The 20,096-nt window shown below is 38.8% G+C and overlaps 1 protein-coding gene across 2 annotated transcripts in view; it reads left to right on the top strand.

Moving 5' to 3' along the window:
• Positions 1-1,647: 1,647 nt before the first annotated feature.
• Positions 1,648-20,096, top strand: part of SEMA3D (semaphorin 3D) — a 210,103-nt gene continuing 191,654 nt past the window's right edge. For both annotated transcript variants that reach the window (XM_082632043.1, XM_082632042.1), the window contains exon 1: positions 1,648-2,080. The gene's annotated coding sequence lies outside the window, so the exon portion shown is untranslated. The remainder of the gene's footprint in view (positions 2,081-20,096) is intronic.

The raw sequence follows: 20,096 nt of genomic DNA, 5'->3' as shown, positions 1-20,096 counted from the left end.
TTAGACAGGAAGGAAAAAGGGAAAATCCAGAGTTAACCACAACTCTAATTAAATACAATATTCTGGCCAATAAACTGACAAAATTATTAGAAAATTAATAAATAGGGTAAAAATCTAAAAGTACTTATCATGAACCCACCATGTGCAAAACCCTAAGCTATGTTCTGGGAGACAAAAGAGGTATTTTGTCCTCACAATGAGCTTGCAATCTGGACTGGGGGCAATGGCATAAACAAAAATAATATAAAAATATTTCAAAATGCAATAAACACATCACGTGTGTGGTTAATTATAAAATGAGTGGTATAACACTGAATATAAAGCATTCAGAAAAAATGTGGCTATAGATTGGAATAGTCTGTAGGGCTTTAAATTGTCCTGTATCCAAAGAGGAAAATTATGGGGTTGGTTGGTTGACAGTCAAAACCAAGGTTACAGCGATGGGGCAGTATGAGACACAGGAAAGAAACTTGGTCAGAGTTAGGAAACTTGAGTCCCTCCTGAGCTGGCTCTGCCACCAACCATCTGTAACTTAAAATGACTCATTTAGCTTTGGTGGTCCTCAGCTCTCTGCTGCAGAGGGAAGGCTGAATGAAGAGTCTCCTCCCCCAGACCAGTTCTTCCACTGTTGCCACTGTCTGCTCACTGCCCCCAAACCAAAACCCCCCGGTCATTTGCCAAGGGAACTCTGGGACCTTACGAGCACAGCTCTGAAGTCAACCTGACAAATGCAGGACCCCATGGCTGCTTTTTTCTATGGCTCCACCCCAAGTTAGTTTTATGTTTGGGACTAATAAGTTCAAGGTGTGTGACCACAGACCTAGAGTTCCAATCATAGAAGGATTTACCATGTAGCCAATAAGGCTCCAGTTCAGGACTCATCCCTTGCAGAGGCCCTTTCCATGTTCCTGTGGTCAGCCAATGAGTTCATATGTCATATGTTTTTCTAAAATCTGTAGAATTAAGCTATTTCTGTATTAGTTTTCTTCAAGAGGGTCCCACTTCCAAATAGTGTGAGTTCCAGGCTCCACAAAATGTGAATCCACCCTGGTCCCCATACACTTCCAAGTTTTCTATTGCGTGAGCAAGGTGTGTACAAATCTACAAGGAAATCTAGCACAGGAATAAGTGATGTAACCCTGCTGGCCTGGTATGAGGTAGAGAGGGAAAAAAGACTTACATCGTGTGTGTGTGTGTGTGTGTGTGTGTGTGTGTGTGTGTGTGTGTTTTGTTTACCTCCTGCTTGGTCCTTCCTCGGTGCCAGCCCCGTAGTGGAGGGCTGATTGTCGCTCATCCTCCACACCTGCTCTTTCGAGGCCAGTAACAGTGGATAGGGGTTTTACGTACTGGAACACAGCTCCTCTTTTTGAGGCTTAGAGTTTTTGAGACAGTGTTCGTCCTGTTTTTTTCGGCAGGGAGTCCTTGGAGACGTTATGGTATAGAATAAACAGGCCCAAAAGCCACCCGGGCGCGGGCTCAAACGTCAGAAATTCCTTTACATACAGAGTGCCCTGTCCGGAAAAACATCCCCCAGCGCGGCCGGAGCTACATTTAATCCACGCTGCTGACAGCCTGCGCGCCGACTGGGATGGACTTTTGCACGCTGGGGAGGACTGGCGTGCGCACAGGGAAGGGGGGCCGAGGGCTGGGGGAGGAGATCGGAAGGGGAGAGGTAATCCCCGGCGTTCTGAGCATCCCCTTTTTAGAAAGACTGAGTCTCTCTCGGGACAGCTGCTGTGGTCACACCACAAACTTAAAAGCCGCCCTCCCGCTCCGAGCGTGCCTTTCCTCGCCACCCTCGCCTCCCCACAGCTCCAGCTGGTGCCTGGCTCCGCGCCGCTCCCGGCAGGGCGCTCGGGGGGCAGCAGCGCCCCCTGCCTCCCGGCCTGGCCTCTGCGGCCGCAGCCTCCACGCTCCGTCAGGGCCGCCGGCGGCTCCGCGGCTCAGCCAGGGCTGCCGCTCAGAGGAGGTCGCGCCAGTGTCCCGGGTCGCCGTCTCGCACGCCCACCGCCTGCATCCCCTTCCTCTCTCCCGGAAAAAACAGCGGGCACAGAGAGAGGGCCAGAAGAGTTCGCGGCAGGTAAGGCTGGTTTCGGGTCACCTGCTGCTCCGGTGGGAGGACCGCGGTGGCCAGTAGGGGTGACTGGATTTGGGGGTGGTAATGGGTCCGAAGTGAGGATGCCGAGCGGCCGGGAGATAAGGCAACGTTCTGGGGCGGAAAGAGCGCTCCGGAGGTGACGGGAGTGGGCACGCGGGGGGGCCAGACGGGGAACGGGGCGCCGAGGCGCTGACGGTCCGGGCGCGCGGCGCGGGGACAGCGTGGCGGCGGGCGCAGTCTCCGCTCGCCGCCGCCGCTTCCTCAGCACGAGCTTTCCGCGCCGCGCAAAGTTTTCCTCCCGAGACGCGCCCGGGAACTTCGCTCTCTCTCTCGCCCCCTCCAGGGCCCCGGCGGCCGCGAGCGCGTCTGAACGTGCCCCGTGGCTCCTCTGGCTGCAGGTTCATTCGCAGACGCGTCGGTGGGGACAATCTGACGAGGATTTGACCAAGGGCGTCTGCGCCCTCACTCGCTCCTTTTCCCGACGGGCTGGGGGGAGGGGACGGGGAGACCTTGGCGGCTGTTTGTGTTGTGGTGCTTTTGGGGAGGGATGGGCAACGCCTTTTTCCCTGTGAAGGAACCGCGACGCTCCGTCTGACGGGAGCGTGCATCCTCCCAGACTCTGAGGGCAAAGTTGGAAGCAGACACCAGCCTCAGAGCTGGCTGACTGGGGAAGGCGGCTCCTGCAAAACGTACTCTTGTGGGAGCCGGGCATCCCTCCGTAGCCTCGGCTTGGCTCGCTCCGAAAAGGCCCGGATTTGACTCCTGTTGGGAATTTAACCGGGTGGATTTAACCCCGCCGGTGTTTTCCCCCTGCTCCCTCATCACGCGCCTGGAGTTGACGCGTTAATGGGCCGCCCTGGCAGCGCCCGGGCCGTTTTCGGCACCGGCTCATTTTCCTTCCCTCACGACTTGAGTTCAACCTCGTGGGCTGAGTTGCTTTGCTTCCGTCCCAGCGCGCGGGGGGTACTTGACAGGAGGAGGAGGCGCCGCGCTCCCGCCACCAGGCCGGACTCGAGGGGACTGGACGGGAGCTGCGCAGCCAGCAGCTGGGGCCGCTGAGGTCCCCAATTCCGAGTTACGGAGATTGGAGTTAAGTAGGCGAACTTTTCGCCGTTTAGCCCCGAGCGAAGCCGTAATGAAAGGCAAATGTCTCTCCGAGAGCTCCTTTCCCCACCAGAGCCCCTCCCATCCTCCCTTAGCTTGTCAGTGCCGTCTGCAAGAGAAGAAGAGGGGGAGGCAACTGAAAGTCTCAAATTTAGCCGAAAAGGTTCTCCTCCCCTGCGGGGGCGCGGCGGGGGGGGGCGTGCTCATTAAAGGATGGAAAGGGTTGAGGGGGAGGTAGAGGAGACGGGACGAGACCCCTCCTGAGTCTGGTGCTGCTGTTGTGTAACCATGGCAACCGCCAGGGCAAGAGCGGTCAGAGGCTTCCGGGTTCTGCACGTGGAAAGAAAAATGTGAAGGGTGGGGAAGGGAGAGAATCACATGTCATCACTCCAGTGTTGCCGTCGCTTTTCCCCCTGTTCTGAGGCCAGAGAGCCAAGAGGATGAGCAGGAAGGGTCTGGGCTGGATGTGAGCAGCCCCAGACAGGAGTTGCTTTAACTCTGTCCCGCCTCCGAGTCACTGAGGCTCAACCGAGTAGTTAAGCTGGCCAGAGGGACATCGTTGATAGGCTACAAAGTGATGGTTCAGGTCAGGAAGATGGGAAAAGGCCTTGGCCTTTGAAAGAGAAGAGGCCAGGAAATACAGGAAGGTAATGTGGGAAGAGATATGAATAGCGTCAAGAGGTAGCTGAGAGACAGTAAAATGGTACTGATTTGGACTGCCAACATTTCAAATGGAATTTGCCCATTATGAAATGAAAAATTGGTGGAGAAGGGAAGGGACATTTATCAAATACTTATTGCATCCTAGGTACTTTGTACATTATCACGATTAATATTCTCAGCAACACGATATGAAGTTTCATTATTTTTTGTTTGTTTTTTAGATTGAAAAAAAAAAAAAAAGCAGAGACACAGAGTTAGAAATGTGTGCTGTCCCATTTTGGCTTTTGCAATTTTAAGAAAAATCATAGTTCTTAAAAGTGGTATCGGTGGTTACGGGAGTAGACAAAGCAATTATTCTCATTTTAGAGGTGAGAATAATGAGGTGTAAAGGTGTTAGCTGATGTGTTCAAATATAAGCTAGTAAGGGGCAGAGCTGAGACTGGAACTGTTTTACCTGGAGTCAGGTCACCTTTTAAGGACTTCAGGCAGCTTTCCATGACCCCACTTAAAGGGAGGACCTTTCTAAGATCAGTTGATGCATTATCTGTATATTATAATTTACAGGGTAAGAACCCCGAGAATTTAAATGGGAGCCAGGGTTGAGGATGGGTATGGGTCACATCAAGTCTGTAGGTCAAGGATCTTATGTACATGATATTAGTAATCTATATTTTTAAAGGTGTTATTGTACCTATAGGAATTATTAGTGGCTTTGATAATGTTTATAAATGAAAACAAAAGAAACATTTTTCAAATAGTAACTCCATGGCCGAGTTGAGAAAATTTCCTGAGATTAATGAAGTTTTCCTTAGTCTACTTACTGCCTTCATGACCTGAATATCTACAAAGTTACTTCATCTTTTGGCACCACTATTTCACCTTTGTAAGAGTCTGTGGCCCATTCACTTGGGAGGAGAAATAATTTGACTCCTGTTACCCTCCTGCTGACTCTCTGAGAGGGGAGGTCAAGGAAAAAATGTCTGGCAGTGCAAAGTGTTTTGGAATTATCAGGAAACTATAACCAACACTAGCAGAAACTAAGGGTAAAAGGTAAAGAAATAATTATGTATCCTTTCTTTTACCTTTTTGCAGAATTTGCCTTTATAGTTACATCTTAGTTAATGAATTTGCTTTACAATTTTGCATGGGAAAAATGCACAAAGTTAAACTGTATTTTTAATCTCTTTTGTGTGTGTGTGGGGAAGGGCTGGTAAGGGTGGGAGTGTGAATTATTTTTGGTGTCAGGGAAGGTCAGGAATATAAACAATTACAAAGGCAGAGGAAGCACATGTACTGTTTCCAGTGACAGGGTAACAGATCAAATATAGGTTTGAACTTGAGTCACCAAGCTGAATTACTCTCACATCTTTTCTTTTCCAAAGCTAGGAAATATATTGTTTGGGGTTGGAGTTAAATTAAGACAGGATGTTTCGTGGTGCTCAGTTCTTATTCCTCATACTGTGTTCTCGTTCCATTGGATGGGTATTTGTTAACTATCAAAAGGTTTATCACAGACCTGAAAGTGTCTTTGAAGGTGTCCTCCGGAATTGGTAGGTATCTCTGTGGCCCAGTGTTTGCTTTCTGCTTAGACAGAGTACTGGGTGAAGTCATCCCCATTTTTATTAGGTATTTGGAATATCAACTTCTCAGTCTCAAGGGGAAAACATTCCAGTTGGTGCCGACTTAATGAATATTAGTATGTCTTCAGACTGTTTGTTATAGCTTCATTATTTTAGAAAAAAATAAAAACCGTGACTGAACTTTACTGTTCTGTCTGGGAGATGTAATGCTTTGATGACATATGTTCTTTGGGGAATATTCTTATCAATTAATAAATGATTTATTTAATAAACATGAGTAACCATAGCTCTGTTTGAAAAGTTATTCTTTCTGTGTATACCTGGAGCTATATAGATAACCTAGGTAAAGTAGTAAATATTTCGACTCAATAACATAGTCCTTAAAGGAAAAAGAAACATTCGCATTTGTGAAATAAGTAGTAATAACAACAAGAGCAATGACTGACCGTCGTGGGCAACACTTGTTAATCACATACCTTGCTACCTCAAAGCTTAGTTAAAAAATACTTTCTTACTCTGGGAAATCTTGGCCAAAATTCCTTTCTATTTTTATATCTTCATTCTGCCTTTCAAGCTAATATTCTAAGTTTTCAGTCATTTGCTTTCTTATATTGTTGTTTATGATTCCTAACTAGATCTTAAGAGCCTTGAAGGAAGGACTTGTCTTCTCTAGCTTTTTACACCTTCAAGTTAGTACAATGCTAAACATATTTAGATACCTAACAAATATTGAGGTCTAATTACTTACCAAGCAGTTAAGAGAGTGATTTTGAATCTCTTTGTTGCCTATCAAAGATCAGCTTAAAGACCTTTGGTTTTATACTTTACTTTCTCTGAGATTTTAGAAAGGAGAGTTTTTTCTCTTATATGAGTTTTACCCTTTCATAGAAAAAAATGTTGAGAAGCTGACTGTTTTATCATGATGCATAACATAGAGCAATGTAATGATCATGTGAAATAGGGTTTATAAGAATACATAGTAAAAAGAGGCATATTACAAAAAGTTACATTTTATTTTTGAACTTCTTGTATTTTTTAGAAGGATCTAAATTAAGAAATGAGAATCTGCATCATCTGTGTCTGCACTATTTCACCTTAACTTTAAGTACCTAAATAATAATTAGAAAGAAGCATAAAGCTAAATTAAATTCACTGCAAGCAAGAAATACACTGAGAAGAAACTGCAACACCTTGAAATTATTTTGAAATTTAAGTAATAATAATGAGGTGTACTTAAATTATTAGACATTTACAAATATAAATTATTAAAGACAGTTAAGTGCTTGAAAAAGTTGCAGTATGTAATAAGATATACTGTTTAGATTTTAAATGATTTTGGTGAACTTTAATCTATCATCATTAATATTTGATCATTTATTTCCATGTTAATGATGATATTTAATAATTTCTAATAGTCATGAACCAGGATATCTTTAACTAGCCTGCTAATCTTTTGTTGGTAAATTTTGACAGTTTGCTCATTCTTTTGCCATACTCAATAAGCCACAAATATTACCCTCCCATAGAAATGTATAAAATAAATAGAATTAAGTTACCAAGTGTTCACAGAAGAGTTTGTGTCTCTCTGAATCTGGTATCCTTTTAAATGTATGGTGTCTTCTGCTTCAGAGATTAGAAATGACATACTTTATGTCCCTTGTTTCTTCTATAGGGCATTTAACAATATAACTTCAACATTTTATGTTTTTAAGTATGTTCTACTAGAAAATCACAGGAAAAATGGGAACATTTGCTGTATTTTTCTAATTAAATAGAATCAAGCATTATTAAATGGGACTATAACTACAAAGAACAAAGTCAAATAAAAAAAGCAAAAAAGTCTAGATTATTGAGCATCTTAAAAGAAATACAGTATTATTACTTTCACGGAAAATAAATTAAATTGTATAGATATATAGATGTGACATTATTAATCTACCATCAGGTAAATGTCCAATTTATTTTTCCTATACTAATTATGCATTTTACTTGGTCTTTACTTTCTCTGAGATTTTAGAAAGGAGAGTTTTTTCTCTTATATGAGTTTTACCCTTTCATAGAAAAAAATGTTGAGAAGCTGACTGTTTTATCATGATGCATAACATAGAGCAATGTAATGATCATGTGAAATAGGGTTTATAAGAATACATAGTAAAAAGAGGCATATTACAAAAAGTTACATTTTATTTTTGAATTTTAAACTGTATATATCTTAAACTGCTTTTAAGGATTATATTGTTATATTTGGTCCTGAAATGAGCCTATATAGCCGGTACCTAATAACTGAGTTAAATATATAGAGTTTCAAGCACATTATATTAGCAGAAATTAGACTAATAAAATTGCTCAGTAGAGATATTGTCTGGATTTACGTTAGTGAAGAGACAGAGAAGTAGTATAGTCTATGCATTTAATATCAGCATGTATGAACTGCTTAAAAACAATGTCCACAAAAAAGTACCTTCTTAAGTTGCTTACATAGTCCCATAGAAGCCTTTTTAAAAACATGTCATATTGACCACTGAAGCCATGCCTCATGATGTCATAATCTCAAGTTATGTCTAAATAATCTGTTGGCTTTTTTTTTTTTGATGGAATGTATAAAATCAGTGTTAGGCTTTTACTCCTCCTTTTTATACTTCTCACAAAAGCAGTCCATACATATGACATTCAGGCATTTCTTGTGTTTTGGTATTTGCTGTTGTTGCTTTCAGATAAATCTTTGCTTTTTACATCTGAAATGGTTGTTCTATGAAAGAAAGAAGTGTTTTCTAAGGTAAAAAATGAATATCATTTTTACTTGGAGGAACACTTTCAATTTTGAAATATAACACTTCATTTCAAAGATAACTACTTGGAACTCTCAGAATTCTCAGTTTACTTGTAATACTAAATATGAGGTCAGTAGAAGTTGATACCATTGGGTGGGCCAAAACGTTTGTTCGTTTTTTCCCATAAGATGGCTCTAGTAGCACTTAGTTGTCTTTAACTTCATTCAAAACAATTTTGTTAGATTGTATGTGACAGCTGTCATATCAGCGTGCATTTAGAAAAAGACATCAAAATTGGTGAATTTTGCGTAGCCATTTTAATATTGAAGACGGAAGAAGAAACGCAACGTTTTTGGCATATTATTCTTTACCATTTTAAGAAAGGTAAAAACGCAACTGAAACGCACAAAAAGATTTGTGCAGTGTATGGAGAAGGTGCTGTGACTGATCGTGTCAAAAGTGGTTTGCGAAGTTGAGTGCTGGAGATTTCTCGCTGGACAATGCTCCATGGTCGGGTAGCCCAGTTGAAGTTAATAGTGATCAAATCGAAACAATAATTGAGAACAATCAACGTTATACCACACTGGAGATAGCCGACATGCTCAAAATATCCAAATCAAGCGTTGAAAATCATTTGCACCAGCTTGGTTATGTGAATCTCTTTGATGTCTGGGTTCCACATTAAGTTGAGCGAAAAAAACCTTCTTGACCATATTTTTGCACGTGATTCTCTACTGAAACGTAATGAAAACATTCCGTTTTTAAAACAAATTGTGACGGGTGATGGAAAGTAGATACTGTACAACAATGTGGAATGGAAGAGATCATGGGGCAAGTGAAATGAACCACCACCAACTACACCAAAGCCTGGTCTTCATCCAAAGAAGGCAATGTTGTGTATATGGTGGGATTGGAAGGGAGTCCTCTATTGTGAGCTGCTTCCGGAAAACCATATGGTTAACTCCAACAAGTACTGCTCCCAATTAGACCAACTGAAAGCGGTATTTGACGAAAAGCATCCAGAATTAGTCAACAGAAAATGCATAATCTTGCATCAGGAGAATGCAAGACTGCATGTTTCTTTTATGACCAGACAAAAACTGTTACAGCTTGGCTGGGAAGTTCTGATTCATCTGCCATATTCACCAGACATTGCACCTTCAGATTTCCATTTATTTAGCTCTTTACAAAATTTTCTTAATGGAAAAAATTTCAATTCCCTGGAAGACTGTAAAAGGGACCAGAAACAGTTCTTTGCTCAAAAAGATAAAAAGTTTTGGGAAGATGGAATTATGAAGTTGCCTGAAAAATGGCAGAAGGTAGTGGAACAAAAGGGTGAATACATTGTTCAATAAAGTTCTTGGTGAAAATGAAAAATGTGTCTTTTATTTTTACTTAAAAAGCTGAAGGCACTTTTTGGCCCACCCAATAATTTGCATTTTCTTGTTGAAATGGGGTGTACATTCTTTTAGAGCTTTTATTTTTATAGTAATGATTTTCATTACAGATATAATTCATGATCATTGCTGAAAAACTAGTAAACACAGATAAGCATGGAGTAAGGGTTAGTAAGAATTTATCCATAAATGTACTACACACAAATATATATATTAATTCTTAGCTTTAACATGAAATTTATTTTAAAAATAAATTTTGTATGTGACAGCTAGTGCCTAGATCTCATTTTCTAACATTATTCTCCAGTGAAAGGAACCAGGGATCCTCAGAGAAAAGGCTGAATCTAGGACTGGGGCAGGAAATGTATGTGAGCCTGGATCATCTTGTGCCAAAAAATAAGTGTTTCAAACACCCACATACACTCAGCACACCACATATGCACAATGACAGAGGTATGTCAAAGTGTCATAGGAGCCAATTGAAAAAAGCTCCCAATGGCCAAAGCTGGAATAATTTGAGCAAAAAAAATTAAAGTATTATTGATGATAACCCAAGATATAAAATAAATATCCACGAGACCATGCTGCTATAAATAAATGAGGAATAAATTAATAAACGAAGGAGAAGAGACAAATCTCCCATCCAGTAGAATTTCAAACAATTTATGTAGATACTCTGCCCTCAAGGAAGGGGAACATAAAACTCCTTACTTCTGAAATGAGTTGAGCATGGTCGCTTCCTCCAAAGAGTACTCAGTATGGTAAGGAGGGAGAGAATACTTTACAGTGAATAAACCTAGCAGAGACTGTCTCAGCCAGGTGATCAGGGTCAACCTCAATAGTCCTAAAGCATGTTGATAATATGTGCCCTTGATATGAGGGATGAAAAGAACACTCTCCCTCTCAATCTCTCTCCCAAAAACCTATAACCCCCATAAAACCATGTGAAAAACATCAGACAAATTCCAGTAGAGGGACAGTCTACAATATGCTTGACCAGTACTCCTCAAACCTATCAAGATCATCAAAACCAAAGTGAGTCTGAGGAACTGTTGGAAGCAAGAAGAAGCCAGAGAGACACGAACTAAATGTAATATGGTGTCCTGGATGGTATCCATGAAAAGAAAAAGAACATTAGATAAACACTAAGGAAATCAGAATAAATTATGGAGTTTAGTTAATAATAAAATGTCAATATTGGTTTATTCATTGTAACAAATGTCCATACTAATGTAAGATGTAAAAATAATAGGGGAAACTGGATGTGGGTTCTCGGGGAGCTCTTTGTACTATCTTCTCAATGTTTTTGTAAATCTAAAACTGTTCTGAAAAATAGTCTATTTTTAAAACTTGTATGTGAAAGCATGTAGATTAACCATGGTGAGAAACTATACAAAAGGTGAACCATTCTCTGGTCAGAAAGGTTAATGTCATTCAATTTATTCTCCTAGTTCAAGGTGCAACTATTTTACCTTTTTTTTTTTTTCTGTTGATACTAAACATAATAGTTCTCATTATAATAAACATGTATTTTGAATTAGTTGTTCTCATAATTACTTATTTTTCAAAGTAAAATGTATTACTTGGATTAATAAAAATTTTCAGATCACCACTGTGGTACGTTCTCATGCAAAGAAAGCTATGTATCAGTCATGTCTTATAAATCAATCTTAAATATTAAAAGAGAAGGCACACTTTTTTTTACTTCAGTCTTTGCTATTTTATTGATATTGACAAGATCCATCCTCTGCGCCAGATGTCTTCAGTTCTACATGATGATTGTGCTTTCAAAATTCTTGCCAAAATGGCTCAATGACTATGTATTCTTGTTTCTCCTCTTTGAATCCCAAGGACATCTACTACATTAAGTATGTTAAAGATTATTTCCTATCAAATGTTATATGTATAACACACTTATCATTGCTATTTTGAAAATTAAAAATATACCTAGGAGGCTTCTACATCACCTCAAATTCCTAGAAGCTGAGACTTAGATGTGTTCTAGAAAGGTAGATACGGGCTGCCATTTCCCTTTCTACGTGTGTGTGTGTGTATGTGTGTGTGTGTGTGTGTGTGTGTGTGTGTTTTCAATGCTTTCCCTCACTTTATGTATATACTTTCTCTCTATATATAAAAATCACATATTATTCCTTCTATTCCCTGTGTTACAAATCGTTGCATATTTTTTTTAAATCTGAGTTTTATTCTCTTTTAGTAATAAGCTCTCTTGCTTACTGTTGGACCAAAAGTCCTGTCATTTCACCTTTCTTATTGAAGCTTTTATACATGCTGATGTCATTTTTTTTTACTGTAATCTCATACTGTTATCTCATATTTATAATTATTTAACAATTACCTGACTCTGTGCTTTACACTTAACTGCTTTTTGTTGAATTTGTGCTGTACTGTGGCAGTTGTTGAAAAGTTTAAACTTGCTTCCCCCCCAATCTCCGTTTTTAGTTTGTGAATCATAGCACACAAAAAACACATTTCAACAACTTGTTCGGGAAAAGCCATGGAATTCAATCCCAGAATATGTGACTAAAGGGCCACTTTTTTGGTGATACCCCAGTGACCTTCCTGAAATAACAAGTGTAATAATAATAAGAAGAAGTATCTTAAAAAGACTCAGATCTATACAACTAATATGTTCTGGGCTGTCATTGGAATCTTAGATACAAGGTTTTCATTTTCGTTACACAGGAGAATTGAGTACAATTTTGAAAAGAGAGATCCTGCCTGTGATAATTTAATTCATTCAAAAAAAGGAAAGAAGAAATATAAAATTCTGACCAAAACCTTTAGAAATGCACATACCTAATTTGTATAGTAGAGATACGTGTGATTTACATTTTTGTAGGGACCACCATTGTCTCCTTTTTTACTTCATATCAACATATTTTCAAGTAATTGATGACTTATGAATGCATAATTATAACTAGAGTATTATTTTTTTTTAAATCGTTTCAGATGAAAATAATCATCTCAAATATCATCAATTTTGAGGTTTGACTCTCCTTATCAGGAGACAAGTTTAAAATAGTAGTGAAATTGTATACCTATTAACTTTACCCTTGACGTATGTTCTGATTCAAAATTCATTCTTTTGGCCACACTAGCTTCTGTCTTGTAGCTTCAGATATTTCCTTATCATAATCAAATTAGGGTGTTATAAGTTGCTTTCCAAGCAGGTTGGTAGAAGGTTAAAGTAGTCAGACTATTCTGTCTGCAAAAGTATTTTCATGATGAAATAGCATAAGATGAGTTATGTATAATTTTAAAATGGAAAGTTGATATAAATCAAGAAATTATTGTATCAACTTATGAAGACTTTTATCACCTGTAAAGTAGCTGTTCAAAAGCATTTGTACTGGATATACAGATGAGAGAATAACATTTCCCTTTCTTTGACTTGATTCACATTTCACAGAGCCCTGGGGATTGTTGTCAGAGACTACACTGTGATGAGGTTTGGCAGAGAGTGTTCATTGTTCAGGTTTTAAAAAGGGCAAGTTGGACTTCCCTGGTGGCACAGTGGTTAAGAATCCACCTGCCAATACAGGGGACATGGGTTCAAGCCCTGGCCCGGGAAGATCCCACATGCCGTGGAGCAACTGAGTCCGCGAGCCACAACTACTGAAGCCCGTGCACCTAGAGCCAGTGCTCTGCAACAAAGAGAAGCTACCTCAGTGAGAAGCCCGCACACAGCATCGAAGACCCAATGCAGCCCAAAATAAATAAATTAATTAAATAAATTTAAAAAGGGCAAGTTTTTGGCAGAAGTAACTTACATAGAAGAGGAATGTTATGTTTACACATGTGCACTCAATAAAACCCTTCAAAGAGCTTGGGCTGAGATATTAGGATTCCTCACTTGACCCTACTCCCAGTCTCTGAGTGTTGATTGTTTGGAGCCCTTCTTTGGTTGTGTCATTATCACATAGGCCTTTTCATATTCCAGAAAATGGTACTTTTGATCCATATATCAAAAGTTATTAGAGTACAGTGAATAGTCATTCATATCCTGTGCACTTTCACTTGAGACTTATTAAGAATAAGAATTGCATTCAGATCTGCTTTCCCCTAGTATTTATCGAACACATAACCATCATCTTCATGATAGCCACCAATCATTCTTTTATATATTTGTAACCCTTGGTTACATCTGTTAATCAGAAATGACAATTTAGACTTTCCCTTTTTTCCTTTATTGTGTACAAGTGGTGTTAAAAAGTGTGCTTTAAGTGGATAATGTATTAGGATGAGCCAAAACTAAGTCTCGTAAATTCCCCAAATTAATAAACAGGACAAACTAACATTGACCACATGGGCCTACCGTTTCTGTACTCTTTCCTCATGGGACTTTGCAGTGATTTCTCCTTTCACTTGGATAGTTTTGTCTTTTACTGCCATCACTTCTCCTGGCCCCCAACCAATGCCCACTCCCCTAGCCACCCTCACATATGTCCACTAAATCTTGCTTGGAAAAGTGTTTTTCACTCAAATTCTGCCCTCCTCTTTGTAAGATCTTTTTCAGTTTCAATAACTATTACTCTCTCTCTCTTAGTTAGACTAAGTTTCTCAAGAATAAGGATCAAATGGTTGCTACCTTGACAGCTTTCTTCATACTTCCATGCATATCACCTAATCTTGTATATAATAAGTACACCATCTCTAATACATGAATATAAATTAACCTGTTCAGTATCCCTTACCTGTTTTTTCCTCTTGTAACTACTTTAGATGTGTAATTCATCATAAAGTTTATTTTGCACGTGCATTCCTTTTTTGTAAATGTTATTTCACACATATTCATCTTATTCTTGATGCCTTCCTATCCTGAATTCCCTTTTCATTTTTTCTTTAATTCATGAAGTATTTGTTGAGTGCCTGCCATGTACTGGGCACTGTAAGAGTCGCTGATGACATACAGATGAGAAACCTTGGCTGCAATCATGAAGTAGATGATTGTAAAGGAACTCATTATCATCCTGGGTCAAATCAAATCTCTTTAAAACCAAAAACAAAGGGTCCTATTCATAGTCTTGGCCTTTTCTCTCTGCAGCCTTTTCATTATGTCAACTTCTTCCCTAACCTCTACTTTTATCTATGTGGAGATTATGCTTAGAGTATTGTCTCCAACCCTGACTTCTCTCTTGGGTCCCAGGTATGTCACCACACCACTACAACCCCTGTGGGCTAGTGTTCATTGCTCAACACTGTATACTTATAAAGGAGGTCACTCTGGTAACTGAAAGAATCTTTGATTACTGTAACTTTAAACTGAGGCTTTCAAGTGCAGGGGGAAATGTGGTACAATGGTTAAGACTATGACATACACACCCTACTATATATAAAATAGATGACTAATAAGGACCTACTGTATAGCACAGGAACTCTACTCAATATTCTGTAATGACCTATATAGGAAAAGAATATAAAGAAGAGTGGATATATGTATATGTGTAACTGATTCACTTTGCTGTACACCTGAAACTAACAACATTGTAAATCAAGTATACTCCAATCAAAATTAATGAAAAAAAAAAGACTATGCCCTAAGAAAGAAGACAGCTTGGATTCAGATCCTAGCTCTGTCACCTCTGAGCTGTGTGGTTTAGACAAGTTACTTGACCTTCCTATATCTGTCTCCTGTGTTTTAACTGGGGGTTCATGAAGGCACTAACCTCATAGGGTTATTGTGAGAAATAAATAGGTTAATATAGGTTAACAATCAAAATCTGTGTGGCGCGTTACATTATCTGTGTGTTATCTTTCTGTTATCCTTACACAGACGATGCAAATTACACATAGGTCAGATTCTCACACCACCTACCCACTGTTCTACTGCCTTCTTTATCTGCTGAGTTACATTCACCTCATTCAAAAAAACTCCTTTGGTGACCTCCTTCAGGTATATTCCTGGGTAAGAGAATGACATTTTAGGATTGGCTATTACCACCTTTTAAAGATACATCATTTGGGGGCACAGTGCAACAGACCATGCTATAGGGACGTGAGGGAGAATACAGGACAAAGGAACCCTTCAATACCAGCTGTCTCAGAAGCAGCAGCTACTTATAGAGGCTAAACAGCAAGTAATAAAATCCTTTGAGGCCCCATCTAAATTTCCAGGTTTATTTGGTAGCATCCCACCGTTCCTTAGCTATCTACTACTGGATTTGTAACACTGCATATTTCCTTAATGAAGTTCTCTGTCCCCAAATAAACCATACAGATATGTTCAACAGCTTGCACATCCCCCTGCCCCTGACTTTTTTCACCCAATGCACAAATACTTCTCTAGCCCTCCAGTGTGGGCCTACTGTCCTTCTAATCCCCTTGCCCACAGATTACTTCCACTGTTTGATCACCACCTTGTCCCTGTACCTCTGCTAACCAGTTATTGCTCTTGAAACCTCTTATTAAATGCTCTCACTATTGTGTGGTTTCAGAATATTCTATGTTGGTCCCATTTATAAGGAGTGAAGGGAAACACAGTGACCTGATTTGCTATCCATCCACTAGAGGATGTGGAAATTGGCCCAGTGACAGTCTCTTGTAGTGCAGTCTCATGCCCAGGGACTACACTTTTTCTAGACTCTATACCAGTGCTGAACTTGGTGCCCTCATCCAGCTACAAAGAGGTCCCTGGATTTTTGCTCCCTAAATGTTGCACTTCAGGGGACCTTGCAGGAACCTGCAGTACAGCACTTATGGAATCAAGTTCCATAAGTGAGACATCTCTCAAGGAGGAAATTTCGGAAGAGCCCAGAAATAAATGGGTAGCTCCTTCATCTAGATATAAGCAATCTAATACACAAAGAACACCTTTGTCCCATGCTGCCTCACCTTCTCGGCAGTTCTCTGCAATATAACTAGTGGCAGCAGAAAGTATGTTAATCAGTGATATTTTCCAGAAATTGAACTTAAAGGTCACTTCAGCTTCTGAGCAAGTGGAAGTGAAACTGAATAATCTTCTAGTTATTTTATGGGAAAATACTTTTCTAATGCCATTCTTGGTATTGTTTCAAATTAGTCTGTTCCCGTAATCGCCACTTTTGCTTATGAATGTTCATCAATATACTTTATATGAATAATAATTTATAAATTGTTTTATATATCTTAAATTAATTATATATGTTATATATATCATATTAATAACAATATGTAAGACCCTATGTCTATTTCACAGAAAGTGAAATGTTTCAGAAACAGGATAAATAAGATTTACTTGAAATAATTTCTAAATATTTTCTAAATAATTATAAAGCCTCTCACAGTGCTCATCCCAGGAATATTAAATATTTTCCTATGGTTGCAAATAGATTGATGTAAATGGATGTAAAATATTTCATCTCTACCTATCTGTCTATATAGATAGATAGATATATCTTTAGTATGTGGCATTTTCTATTCCATGAGTTCTTAAGGATGATTTTATTAGAGCACATTAAGAGAAGGAAACAATTTTAAAAACTAGAACCCAGAGTCAATTTAGTTTGTTTGTTTTGCTTTTGTCAATTCACTCTTACTCCTGTCGGTTTTTTATTTCTTTCGTGAGTATTTATAAATCTCCTGGCTTGTCTCTTGATGAGATTTTAAGTAAGGGAGATTATTTATATTACTTTTCTAAATAAGTATTTTGCTGGGGCAGGGGAGCCTTTTTTTCAAATGATTGCTTTTAAGTGTCATTTATGGGGACCAGCCAGGCTAATTTTTTGGTTTTCTGGGTAGATCCAAGGTCATTAAAAAAGTGTGACCCGGGCCAAGGTAGCACCTCCTCTTCCAGGTCCGTAGCTCAGGACTGAAGACAGGGAAGGTGGAACAGTCCTGAGGTTCTCGTGCGTGTTCTTCTTTGGGGGCCCCTATAATTCCTGGGTTGTATCTGATGGCTTGCTCCTTCTCTAGCTCCGTCACTTGTTCCCCTTTCTCTTCCTCCCACTAATTGCAGTTTGCCCACAGTTCTGTTCTTTTCTCTCTACAGACTTTCCTCCCTGATCTATTCGCTGTCCTCATTTTCGTTATTATTTAAATGAGAAATACACATAAATTATTAATCCTGACCTCTCTCATGGTCTTGATCCCTCTGCCAGTGCTTTTTCCAGTAAACCCCAGTCTAAGGCAATTGATCATCCACTTAACAAGCAGTTTAAATTCTTATTATGATCTCATCATGTACTTTCTTCTATTATGGATGTGATTTTATACACACAAGTGTTTACACTATCTCGTGGTGGAAAAGGAGCACACTTTGGAGTCACAATTTATTATTTGGGAAAATTCGTTGTTATTTAACTCTATCAGCTTTGGTATACTCATATATTGAAGTGGGGTAAATGACAGCGTTGTATTCAAAACACATGTGAGTATTAAATGAGAAAATGTAAATAAAGAATCTCTCCCAGTGCCTGACACCATTGTTATTTAATAAATCAACACTAATAGTTTTATTTCTTCTCACCAATATTCATTAAGCGTGTTTTACTGTTTACAAAAGCCTTGAAATGCCAGGATACAGACTTTGGATTTTATTCTGCAGGCAACTGGGAGCCACTAAAAGTTTTTGAACCATGAAATAACCCAAGAATTAATATTTTAAGAAGATGAACCTAGGAATAATTTTCAGGGAGACCAGCTAAGAGACTCTTTATACATAAAATAAGGTCTGGACTAACACGCCGGTGATGAGAATAGAAAATAAGGGTACTAGAGAAATACAAGGCTATCATATCAGACTTTTACTGTTTGTTATTTATGTATTTCACGATTTTCCCCTGTATAGTCAAAGCGTTATTATTATGATGGGAAATTTGCTCTCAGCCTGACTCAGGACTGTTTTATATTCCTCTCAGAGCATAGATGTGTTAGCATTAAAACTTTCTCATTGATGTTATGCTTTTTGAAACCAATGTATATTGTTTCCAGAATTCATAATATCTTCCCACGTATAAGGTCTGAGGTCACACTTGATCTCAGCAGGATATAAAATATCTCATGAATTTTTTCCTGCTAAAGGAAGTTTTAAATATTTCAGGTTGCGAAAATAGTCTTTAGATACAGAGGATGGAGAGTTTGTGTAGACAGCAACTTTCAGGCAGATATCACGGAACTGGAAATATAAGCCAATGACTATCTTAACTAAATATTTAGTTTGTGAAATAAAATAGTGAATCCTCATTTTGTTGTCATGTATATTTAACATTTAGCATCCGGTATTTCTCATGCTGTTCATCCTTTTGTCTTTTTTTTTTTTTTTTTTTAGTCTTTTGGTATCCTGCCTCTTTTTCGAAAGCTAATGCAAATCTCATGTTCTTCATCAGAATAACAATTCATGAAACATAAATCAGTTCGGTAACTTATTTTCCCTGTCACACATATTCACATTTTATAATAAATTATTTTAATTTAAAATACATTTTATACCTCTAGCAAACCATCCACTCCTAGGGTGGAGATGTATGTCCACATCTGGTTCATTCTCCTTGACACCTAGCATAGCAATCAGTCTTTGTTGATTTGTAACTATAAGTGAAAAAAAAATCAAAGTAGACCTGTGAGAGTCAAAAATAAGATCCTGAGTCAGATGTAGCATCAGCAAACTATTATTTTGTTTAAATAAATAATGAAATAGATACTTCAGCTATTCTTTTTAGTTTTAGAAAGAATCTGAAAATCATAGAATGATTATTCTTCTCTTAATCAAAGACATCTAAAATAAGTCTCGTAGATAGCAGTAGTTATTTAATTAAAAAAATGTTAGGTAGTAGTTGAACTTTGTGTACCATTTAGTCAATAAGCTATGGAAATGGTTTAAGTACTCTATTTTGCCTCCCTACTATCTGTTTATTTTGGCTTTAGATTACCTGCATTTTAAAGACTGTTAAGAACAAAAATTACTATGTGAAAGTAGCAGAGAACCTGTTAGTTTAGGAAATAGTACTCCTAAAGTTCAGTTTTACATTCTAATAAATATATTGAATTTGTGCATATCCAATACGGAATTTTGGAATTTCTGCAATATGGGTGTATTTTGTTAAAACGTATTTAAGAGAACTAGTACCTGAGGGCTTTTGTTTGTTTGTGTGTTTGTTTGTTTTAATTCCAGCCTGGGGAATAGAGGGTAAGCCTGATAAATGGTCAGTCTCAGGATACCTATTTTGAAATGCCTGTAATTAAAAAAATGATAAATAGTAAAATAATTTTTTGTCTCATAGACGTGATATTTCAGAATAAAAAAAACAACTTGAGAGAATGTCTAGTCCAACTGTTTAATTTTACAGAGAGGACTGAGGATGAAGTAATGTGAGTTCTTCCTTCCCTCCCTCTCTCCCTTCCTTCCTTCCTTAAACATGAAAGAACAACTTCTATATTCAAAATTGGTGCTGAATGTTTGGAGAGGAATGGCCCCAGGCTTGAGTAATTCATGGTCCACATCTATAAGACACTGGTTGTAGTGTGTTCAGAGGCACACAACCGAGTC

Source organism: Mesoplodon mirus (genome assembly GCF_964341445.2).
Source record: "Mesoplodon mirus genome assembly, chromosome: 9".
NCBI lineage: Eukaryota > Metazoa > Chordata > Mammalia > Artiodactyla > Ziphiidae > Mesoplodon > Mesoplodon mirus.
Note: the sequence above shows the minus strand (reverse complement) of the source record. Positions and strands in the feature narration are given on the sequence as shown.